Source organism: Lepidochelys kempii, chromosome 23 (genome assembly GCF_965140285.1).
Source record: "Lepidochelys kempii isolate rLepKem1 chromosome 23, rLepKem1.hap1, whole genome shotgun sequence".
Taxonomy (NCBI): Eukaryota; Metazoa; Chordata; order Testudines; family Cheloniidae; genus Lepidochelys; species Lepidochelys kempii.
The window spans coordinates 17,343,212-17,352,319 of NC_136402.1; the positions used below are offsets into that span (position 1 = coordinate 17,343,212).

The following is a 9,108-nucleotide window of genomic DNA, read 5'->3' on the forward strand; positions in this document are numbered from 1 at the left end:
GTTGCTTGGGAGCCGGTGGCGTGTCTTGGCAGACAAGCTCACTGGGGTGACGCTAGCAGTCCCAGCAAAGCTCTGGCTGCATAGACGAGCCCTGACTAGGGCCAGAATAAACTCTCAGCAAGGGCTGAGGAAAAGCAGAGTAACGGCTGAGTAAGGACAGAGCAAAGTCTGAGTGAGGGACGAGCAAAGTCGGATCAAGTCGAGTGAAGACCGGTGAAGCTCTGAGGAAGCACAGAGTAAACCTGGAGTGAATTCTCAGCGACCTCTGAGGAAGGATTGAGTCACGCCAGAGTAAATTGGGGAGGATGTAGCCCCACCTCAGTGGTCGTCGAAGGCCCCTGGACGTGTCAGAGCGTAACATCCGTGTACCCATCATATATATTCAATTGAACGTACTATGATCCAGCGGAGACCAGAGATTTCTGTCGGTAGGACAGCTCTTGTAATGACAACCGAGGGGGCGACCGAAGACTCGGTCCATGGACCGGAGATCAGTGGGCCTCCGAGAAACCAACCTGCGCAACAGTTTACGATCAGGAGTTTTGGCCAAGAGGCGGGAACGGCGCCGGCCCTGACTTCGGGAAGCGGCAAGAAAGAGGCGGAGAGATTTAATGTCGTGCCAAAGTTGAAAAGAAAAGGGATCGACACGCTCATGGCGAACCGCGACTCGGCAAGCTCCCGGAATTGAACTGGGGACGTGCCCTCTCAAGAGACCCGCCCTCTACCCACAGGGACTCACTCCCTCCAGAGACATGCCCCTTCACCCCACAGGGACATGGCTCCCCCCATTTACACCCCCTCAAGGGACACAGGCTCCATCCCCCCAGGGACACGCCCCCTCATTCCCCAAAGGGACACGCCCACTCAAGGAACACGCCCCTACCCTCAAAGGGACACACCCACTGAAGGGACACACCCCTCAACCCCAAAGGGACATGCCCCCTCATTCCCCAAAAGGACACACCCCCACATCACCTCACAGGCCATGTCCCTTTATCCCCCCACATGCATCACCCCCCAAAAGGACATGCCCCTCAGCCCCACAGAGACCCACCTCCTCCCCTATCCCAGCCCTAGCCCTCCCCCATTGCCCTTTGGCCCTACCTCTCCTGACCCCCTGCTCCAGCCCCACCACGCCCCCCTTAGCCTGTCTGGGCCCTGCCGCAGGGCGGCCTTTATGTCCTGGTTGCGCAGACAGTAGATGAAGGGGTTGAGCGTGGGGGTGACCACGGTGTACGTGACCGAGGCCAGCTTGTCCCCGTCCCCAGAGTAGCTGGAGAGGGACGGGAAGTAGACGCCGATGCGATGCCATAGAAGAGCCCCACCACAGCCAGGTGGGCACCGCAGGCCTTGCCGCGCCTCCCGGGCACCCGCAGCACGGCCCGGAGGATGCGGGCGTAGGAGAGGACGATGAGGAGGAAGGGCCTGATGAGGAGGACGCCCCCGCTCCAAGAAGCAGAGTGGCTCGTTGAGCCGCTTCTGGGAGCAGGCCAAGGCCACCAAGGGCTGGAAGTCGCAGAGGAAATGCGGGCGGAGAGCCGGGCCATCAGCAGGGAGTGGAGATGAGCCGGCAGCCAGGCAGTGCCCACCAGCGCCCGGCGCCGCAGAGGGCTCAGGAGGACGGCGTAGCGCAAGGGCCGGCAGAGGGCCAGGGAGCGGTCCCAGGCCATGACTGCCAGCAGGAAGTTCTCGGGGGTGGCAAAGGCCACCAAGAGGTACATCTGCACCAGACACCCGGTGTACGGGATGCCCTGGGGCCGGGCGCGCAGGTTGGCCAGCAGCTTGGGCATGGTGGTGGAGGTGAAGCAGACGTCCACCAGCGAGAGGTGGCTGAGGAAGAAATACATGGGGGAGCCGTGCCGGCGGGGGTCGGAGCGGGTCAGCAGCAGGATCTGTAGGTTGACCAGCAGGTTGAGGAGGTACATGCAGAGGAAGAGGGAGAAGAGCAGGTGCTCCTGGCCGGGGCGGCTGGAAAGCCCCAGCAGGAGGAAGTCAGGGTGGACACTGCCGTTGCTGCTGTCCATGGGCCTGATCAGGGAAAGAAATGGGGATACGGCTGAGAGTGTGGATGATGAATGAAAGGAGATCCATCCATTTGTCTAGCCAGCCACCCATCTGTTCATCCATCCATCCACTAATCTACACACAAATCCCTCCATCCCTCCATCCATCTGTCCACGAATCACCCCATCCATCCTTCCAACCCCCCCCACACCCCCATCCATCCATCCACTCTTCACCCTACCCATCCATCCATCCATCTGTTCATCCATCCACTCTTCACTCTAGCCATCCATCCACCCATCCATCCACCCATCCATCCATCTATTCACTAATCACCTCATCGATTCATCCATCCATGGATCACCCTGTCCGTCCATCAATCTATCTATTCACCCATCTACTGTTCACACTACCAATCTGTCTGTCCATCTATTCACCCATCCACTCTTCACACTACCCATCCATCCATCCATCCACTAATCATCCCATCCAGCCATCCATTAAATGTAGACATTTCTAAATCAGCAGGTCCAGATAACTTCCATCCAAGAGTTTTAAAAGAGCCAGCCAAGGAGTTCCCTGGACTGTTCAAGCTGATTTTTAATAAATCTTGGAATGTTTGGGAAATTCCAGAAGACTGGAAGAAAGCCAATGTTGTGCCAACTGGTAAAAAAGGCAAATGGGACTACCCGGGTAATTGTAGGCCTGTAAATTGGACATCGATCCGGGGCAGGATAGTTGAGCAACTGACACAGGACTCAATTAATAAAGAATTAAAGGAGGGTAATGTAATTCATGTCAGTCACCATGGGTTTCTGAATAATACAGCTTGTCAGACGAACTCATGATCTTTTTTTGACGAGATTACAAGTTTGGTTCCTAACGGTAATTGCATGAAACCATCGCTTGAGATCTCTGTACGGTGTTTGACCTGGTATCGCGTGACGTTTGGATTAAAAAACTAGAAGGATATAAAATTAACTTACATGGCGTGTAACTGGCTAACTGATAGATCTGAGCATGTATCTGTGAACAGAGAATCCTCATCGAGCAAGTGGGTTTCCAGTGGGATCCTGCAGGGTCTGTGGCTTGTCCCTACGCCAGGTACCATCTTTATCAGTGAGCTGGAGGAAAGCAGAACCCTCCTGGATGAAGTCTGGAGATGACACAACGTTGGGGGAGGAGTAAATAAGAAGGAGGCCAGGTCGCTGATACAGAGCTGTCCGGATCACTTGGTAAACTGGGTGCGTGCAAAGAATAGGTGTTTTAATATAGCTAAATGTAATTGGGTCCATTTAGGAACAAGGGCAGCTGTCTGTCTTCTGGGAAGCAGCAGAATCCAGGGTGGGGGATAATCAACTGAACACACAAGCTCCCAGTGTGACTCTGGGGTCAAAAAAGCTAATGCAATCCTGGGATGTATAACCGGGCTTAGCACCTACTGGCAGCCAGTTCCCCCTCCCCACCAGCGCCTACCGCCATCAGCTGTTTCGCGGCATGCAGGAGGCTCTGGGAGGGAGGGGGAGGAGTGAGGAGGGGGTACCCTGGGGGAAGGGGGTGGAACTGGGTGGGAAGAGGTGGGGCAGGGGCAGGAAGAGAGGGCAGGGGTGGGGGCTTGAGGGAAGGGATGGGGTGGGGGCAGGCTCTGGGTTGGAGCAGGGGGTTGAGCACCCCCCCCCCCGCCCCGCCCCGCCCCAGAAGAAGCCGGTGCCTATGTAAACAGGGGAATTTCGAGTCGGTGCAGAGAGGTGATTTGACCTCTTGATTTGGCCCTGGTGCGACCGCTGCTGCGGATCCTGCATCCGGTTCTGATGCCCACAGTTCAGGAAGGATCTTAGTAAATTGGAGAGGGCTCAGAGAAGAGTCACAACAACGGTGAAGTGATCAGTAAACCTGCCTTTGAGTGAGAAAGGCCAGCAGTTCGGTCTATTTAGTGCAGCAAAGAAGGTGAAGGGGTGACTTGATCCCCGGCTAGAAATACCAACGCGTGGGAGGAAATATTTACTAATGGGCCCCCATCAGTCCAGCAGAGGAATGTGGATCCCCGTCCTATGGCTGGAGGTGGAAGCTGGACAAACTGAGTCTGGAAATAAATCATGAATTTTGAACAGTGAGGAACAATTTCCCAAGGGTCTTGGTTGCTTCACCATCATTGGCCATTTGGAAATCAAGGTGGGATTTTTTTCTGAAACCTCTGCCCTGGGAATTACGGTGGGGACGGGCTCTGGCCTGGGCTATACGGGGGGGCAGACTAGGTGACCACAACAGTCCCTTCTGGCCGTGGAATCTAGGAATTTAGGAATCCATCCCCTCCATCCATCCGCTAATCTACAAACAAACCATCCATCCCTCCATCCATCTAAATACTCCATCCCTCCATCCACCCAGCTATCTAGCCATCTAAATACTACATCCATCCCTCCATTCATCCATCTAAATACTCCATCCATCCACACACCCATCCATCCCTCCATCCATCTAGCCATCTAAATACTCCATCCACCCCTTCAGTGAGTGATAGCAACTGAGATCAGGGCCCCGTCGCGCCAGACGCTGCCCAGACCCCAACCGAGATCTGGGCCCCATCGCACTGGGCACTGCCCAGACCCACAGGAGAAGACAGTCCCTCCTTCAAAGCACAGGCAATCCCATTCGATATTGGGTGGGAGAGGGGAAAACGAGGCACAAAGAGCAGAAGTGGGTTCACTTAGGTCATGCAGCAGGTCAGTGACAGACCTGGGGAGAAAACCCAGGAGTCCTGACTCCCAGCCCTGCCCCCTTCCCCCGCCCCCCCCACTCTAACCACTAGACCCCCACTCCCCTCCCGGAGCAGAGGAGAGAACCCAGGAGTCCTGGCTCCCAGCCCTCCCCCCACTAGATCCCACTCTCCATGATGAGTGGAAGTCCCTGAACCTTTTTGCTTTGCCCCATTGAGTATTTCTGCCCCCTCCATCCCATCCCCCCACTACTGGATTCCCGTCCCCACCCCCCGCCCCTGGGGCTGCACTTAGGGGGGACGGCCACTGGGTGGCAGCACTAGCCTAACAATGTGACCAAGCCAGGTGTGTGTGTGGTGGGGGCATATCTCTGATGACCCAGTGTCCAGGGCTGGGGGCTTGGTCCAGGCTCCCCAAGCCTGTGAGGGGGCTGGCGTGGGGTTGGCTCAGCCGGTTGGAGCCGTGGGGAACTGACGGTTGGCCCCAGGCTGGGTTTACGGAGGAGAGACCCTGTCGCACTAACTTGGAATCGTCTGGAGATGAGATTCCAAGTCCAGTTACTCAAGGGGACGGCCCTGATGATGTCCGAGACTTAGACGTCTGTGAGGATATTGACTTGGTCCCGCGATTAAAAGAACCTGGAAGGATATGAAATAAACACACACCCCGCCCCATTCAATGGGTTTAAAAACTGGCTAACTGATAGATCTCAAAATGTGACTGTCAACAGGAATCGTCGTCGTGTGGGCGTGTTTCCAGCCGTGGGTCTCAGCCCAGGGATGCTGGAAAATATTTGAGGGTCATGGGGGGGACAATCAGCCGAATGGGAGATCACAGTGCGACGCTGGGACCAGATGAGCTAATGCCATCCTGGGATGTATAACCAGGGGAATTGCGAGTCGGAGCAGAGCGGGGATTTGACCTCTGGATTTGGCCCTGGTGCGGCTGCTGCTGCGATCCTGCCTCCGTTTCCGGTGGCCACCTTTCAAGAAGGACGTTGATCAGCCGGGGAGCGGTCAGAGAAGAGCCCCGAGAATGATTTAAAGGGCTGGAAACGCTGCCTGAGAGCGAGAGACACCAGGAGCTCCCCCTATTGAGCTGAACAAAGAGAAGGTGAAGAGGTGACTGGATCCCGTCTGTACGTACTGACGTGGGGAACAACGATTTAATAGTGGTGGCTGAGCCCAATCCAAAGGGCTGGAAGTTGAATCTGGACAAGTCAGACGGGAAGTAAGGCATCCGTTGTTAGCGGCGAGCGGCATGAGCCCTGGGGATAATTTCCCCCGGGGCGCGGTGGGTTCTCCATCACTGGCCGTTTTTCTTGGGGTGACTGTGGGGGACACTCTGTGGCCTGCATGAATCCTGAAATCTGCTAAAGGGGCCTCTCTCTCTCTCTCTCTTTCTCTCCCAGGGGTCTGTACTGGGACGAGCACCGTTCAACGTACTCATCAATGATCTGGAAAAAGGGGTGAACAGCGAGGTGGCAACATTTGCAAATGATTCAAAACTACTCAGGATAGTTAAGTCCCAGGCAGACGGCGAAGAGCTACAAAGGGATCCCTCAACACTGGGTGACGGGGCAACAACATGGCAGATGAAATTCAATGTTGATGAATGCCAAGTGATGCCCATCGGAAAACAGAATCCCGACCACACGTACACAATGATGGGGTCTGAATTAGCTGTTCCCACTCAAAGATCTTGGGGTCGTCGTGGAGAGCTCTCTGCAAACATCCACTCAGCGTGCCGCGGCATCAAAAAAGCGACCAGAGCAGTGGGAACCATCAAGAAAGGGAGAGAGAATAAGACAGAAAATATCCTATTGCCTCTATGTAAATCAGGGGGAGGGATAGCTCAGTGGTTTGAGCCTTAGAATCATAGAATCATAGAATATCAGGGTTGGAAGGGACCCCAGAAGGTCATCTAGTCCAACCCCCTGCTCAAAGCAGGACCAATTCCCAGTTAAATCATCCCAGCCAGGGCTTTGTCAAGCCTGACCTTAAAAACCTCTAAGGAAGGAGATTGGCCTGCTAAACCCCTTGAGGGGGCCATTTAGGGATCTGGGGCAAAAATTGGGGATCGGCCCTGCAGGGGGTTGGACTAGATACCTCCTTAGGTCCCTTCCAACCCTGATATTCTATGATTCTATGTAAATCCCGTCCGCCCCCAGCTTGAACAAGATATATAGGAGTTGGGAAAGGTTCAGAAAAGGGCGATAAAAATGATGAGGGGTATGGAACAGCTTCTGTATGAGGAGAGATTAATAAGAGTGGGGCTTTTCAGTGGGGTCTCTGCTCAGGCCGCGGGAGGGGTTCGAACCACCTCCCGGGGCGGTGCCCTCCACCCACAGGCTGTCTACAGAGTTGTGACACGGTGGGACCAGTCTGTAATAGCGTTGGGATGCCGCCTCAGTTTCCCTCTGGGTGTTGTGTTGCTGGCCAGCGGGCGAAGGGGGGGAAGGGTTAAGTCTGCCCCTGGGTTGGCGTGGGAGCCAGGAGCGGGGGCTGCCGCCTGGCTGTCCGGGGCCCAACCAGCGGGTTGTTGAGGAAGTCCGGGGATGGGACAGGGATGAAGGGCTGGGCTGGACGACGAGGACCAAGAGACACGGGGCCACCAGCGTGCGGCTGGGAGATGCTCTGACATGGCTGGCCGAGACTTTAACCTTCTTGCTTCTCTTTGAGCCACACTACCCCCGAGGCTGCATGCCAGGGGCCAGCAAACCCGGCTCTGGTTGGAAAAGGCGGGGGGGGGGGTTGCAGCAAATCCTGGGGTGCCTGTGTCCCTGGAGGGGGGTAACCAGCTCTACCAGGGGTCTGTCTCAGCTGGACACGCCAGGCAGAGCTGCCGGGGTGGAGCAGGAGGCCCGGAGCCCGGGGGCTCAGTCTCAGAGGCGGGGAGGCCGCGGGGCCGACCCTGAAGGAGGAGTGGGCCCCATTTTGGGGGGCTGGCACATTGCTGGGGTTCTGACGAGAGCTGTGGAGTCAGAGCATCCGGCCTGGGGACAAGGGGCTTGGGCTGGCCAGGGTGTGGGGCTGCCAATGGGAATCAGGTCAGCAGCGGAGCCGAGGTTTGGAAAATGCCAGGAGCAACTCGGTGTTGGACTCTGGCAACCTGTCCCGGGCTCTTGGGGTGGTGGGGAGCAGTGGGGTCTTGTGGTCAGAGCGGGGGGGGCCAGGAGCCAGGACGCCTGGGTTCTCTGCCCAGCTCTGGGAGGGGAGTGGGGTCTGGTGGTTAGAGCAGCGGGGAAGGCCGGGTGGGAGTCAATGTCATAGAATCACAGAATCATAGAATATCAGGGTTGGAAGGGACCCCAGAAGGTCATCTAGTACAACCCCCTGCTCGAAGCAGGACCAATTCCCAGTTAAATCATCCCAGCCAGGGCTTTGTCAAGCCTGACCTTAAAAACCTCTAAGGAAGGAGATTCCACCACCTCCCTAGGTAACGCATTCCAGTGTTTCACCACCCTCTTAGTGAAAAAGTTTTTCCTAATATCCAACCTAAACCTCCCCCACTGCAACTTGAGACCATTAATCCTCATTCTGTCATCTGCTACCATTGAGAACAGTCTAGAGCCATCCTCTTTGGAACCCCCTTTCAGGTAGTTGAAAGCAGCTATCAAATCCCCCCTCATTCTTCTCTTCTGCAGACTAAACAATCCCAGCTCCCTCAGCCTCTCCTCATAAGTCATGTGTTCCAGTCCCCTAATCATTTTTGTTGCCCTTCGCTGGACTCTCTCCAATTTCTCCACATCCTTCTTGTAGTGTGGGGCCCAAAACTGGACACAGTACTCCAGATGAGGCCTCACCAATGTCGAATAGAGGGGAACGATCACATCCCTCGATCTGCTCGCTATGCCCCTACTTATACATCCCAAAATGACATTGGCCTTCTTGGCAACAAGGGCACACTGTTGACACATATCCAGCTTCACGTCCACTGTAACCCCTAGGTCCTTTTCCGCAGAACTGCTGCCGAGCCATTCGGCCCCTAGTCTGTAGCGGTGCATTGGGTTCTTCCGTCCTAAGTGCAGGACCCTGCACTTATCCTTATTGAACCTCATCAGCTTTCTTTTGGCCCAATCCTCCAATTTGTCTAGGTCCTTCTGTATCCTATCCCTGCCCTCCAGCGTATCTACCACTCCTCCCAGTTTAGTATCATCCACAAATTTGCTGAGAGTGCAATCTACACCATCCTCCAGATCATGTCATAGTGGAGTGACCCACAACTGATGCCAGGAGATAGACCCTCCATGCTGATCCGAAGCCCCCTGCCCCCGACCCTCTGCTTACCTGATTTCAGATTCTCCGCTGCGTGGCGGGGCTTGGCCAGCATTCTCGGGGCAGGGGGAGTGGCGGTGGGGGGGAATCACTGGGGCCCGGATCTCTCA

The 9,108-nt window shown here is 55.7% G+C and overlaps 1 pseudogene; it reads right to left on the bottom strand.

Moving 5' to 3' along the window:
• Positions 1-382: 382 nt before the first annotated feature.
• LOC140901884 (olfactory receptor 1f45-like) lies at positions 383-2,024 on the bottom strand (annotated as a pseudogene).
• Positions 2,025-9,108: the final 7,084 nt, after the last annotated feature.